Here is a 2,102-nt window from a genome sequence, read left to right as displayed (position 1 = left end):
TAACGTGTTATACAATTAGTCACAAATACAGTCCTCGAGTTTTTTTGCCCATACACATGAGTATTGTCTAAAACATATCTTCTCTGTAGCAGCTAGGCCCTGCCACCGCTGTCCTTGGCTGAGTTCACAAATCTGTTATAACCTGTAGCCTCCCTGTCACTTCTCTGGCTCTCTTCTCCTGCTAAGCTTTGTTTCTGGAAGTAATTAAAACCTTCTGCCACTGCCATAGCTATTGCTGCTGCTGCTGGAACAGCCATAGCCACCTTGGTTTCGTGGTTTGGCAAAGTATTGGCCTCCGCCACCATAGGGACCAGATCTTCTGCCTCCAAAGCCTCCTCCATTCATGGGTCCAAAATTTGACGATTGATCGTTATAATTGCCAAAATCATTGTAGCTTCTGCCACCTCCAAAATTGCTTCCATAATTACTGAATCCATTATAGCCATCCCTACTGCCACCATATCCACAACCACCATGGCTGCCACCAAAGCCACCTCAGCCACTGAAGTTTCCTCCATGGCCAAAGGTGTCATTCCCTCCAAAACCACCTCCACAACCACCACCAAAGTTTCCAGAACCACTTTGACCTCTTTGGCTGGATGAAGCACTAGCCATCTCTTGCTTAGATAGGGCTTTCCTTACTTCACAGTTGAGGCCATTCACAGGGTGGTATTTCTGAATGACAGTCTTTTCTGCAGAGTCACGGTCATCAAAGGTTATGAAAGCAAAGCCTCTCTTTTCGCCACTGCCTCGGTCAGTCATGATTTCAATCACTTCAATTTTCCCCTGCTGTTCAAAACAATCTCTTAGGTGATGTTCTTCAGTGTCTTCTTTAATGCCACAAACAAAAATCTTTTTCACAGTTAAGTGGGCACGAGGTCTCTGAGAATCTTCTCTTGAGACGGCCCTCTTTGGCTCCATAACTCTTCCATCTGCCTTGTGTGGCCTTGCCTTCACGGCTGCGTCCACTTCCTCCACAGTAGCATACATGACGAACCTGAAGCCTCTGGAGCACTTGGTGTCTGGATCCCTCACTACCACACAGTCTGTGAGCGTTCCTCATTGCTCAGAATGGCTCCTCAGACTCTCTTTCAAAGCTCAAACCTCCGATGAAGAGCTTCCACAGCTGTTCAGACTCTTTGGGAGACTTTGACTTAGACATGACCTCGGTCGTGGCGGGGTGGGGGGATACTTTAACAATGCTTACTTGGCGGTGTCCACGGGCAGAAAGGCTAGAACTTGACTTTTATTTTATTTTTTTAAATTAAATTAAATTAATTAATTAATTTATTTATTTTTTGTCTGCCTTGGGTCTTCGTTGCTGCGCGGGCTTTCTCTAGTTGCAGTGAGCGGGGGCTACTCTTCGTTGCGGTGTGCAGGCTTCTCATTGTGGTGGCTTCTCTTGTTGCGGAGGACAGGTTCTAGGCGGGCAGGCTTCAGTAGTTGCAGCACGCGGGCTCAGTAATTGTGCCACGTGGGCTCTAGGGCTGGCAGGCTTCAGTAGTTGTGGTGCATGGGCTCAGTAGTTGTGGCTCACGGGCTCTAGAGTGCAGGCTCAGTAGTTGTGGTGCACAGACGTAGTTGCTCTGCAGCATGTAGGATCTTCCCAGACCAGGGATCAAACCCATGTCCCCTGCACTGGCAGGCGGATTCTTAACCACTGCGTCACCAGGGAAGTCCCTAGAATTTGACTTTTAAACCACTATGCTAAAGAGCAGGTGCACCCTGAGGTTTGGCTAATGGTTGCAATTTTCCCATGTCTGGATTTTGTGCATCTGCTACTATGACAAAAGGAGAAAGAATAAGTTGGTTGACTTAATACCATCATACAGTGTAACTTCCATTTCCTTTATAATATCCTCACAAGCCTTGTTACCCTTTCATTAATTTGTGCCTGCAAGATTTTTACCAGTTGACTGTTAAGAACCGTGATGGAGATCATGATAATGATGAGAATTACGAAAGCGAACATCTCGGAGCACTTACTACGTCTCAGGCACTGTGTGAAGCGCTGCACCTGAGTTTCCTTATTTAGTTCTCATAAGCACTTTCAGGTAGAATCTGTCATTAACATTTTTACAGACTAAAATTTTGAGCCTTTG

At 46.2% G+C, this 2,102-nt stretch overlaps 1 pseudogene; it reads right to left on the bottom strand.

Annotated features, from left to right (window-relative positions):
* Nucleotides 1–204: 204 nt before the first annotated feature.
* On the bottom strand, nucleotides 205–1,162 carry LOC137775478 (heterogeneous nuclear ribonucleoprotein A1-like; annotated as a pseudogene).
* Between the last annotated feature and the right edge of the window lie 940 nt (nucleotides 1,163–2,102).

The sequence above is a fragment of the Eschrichtius robustus genome, chromosome 13 (assembly GCF_028021215.1).
Source record: "Eschrichtius robustus isolate mEscRob2 chromosome 13, mEscRob2.pri, whole genome shotgun sequence".
Classification (NCBI taxonomy): domain Eukaryota; kingdom Metazoa; phylum Chordata; class Mammalia; order Artiodactyla; family Eschrichtiidae; genus Eschrichtius; species Eschrichtius robustus.
The sequence above is the reverse complement of the archived record's forward strand: the minus strand, read 5'-3'. Positions and strand labels throughout refer to the sequence as shown.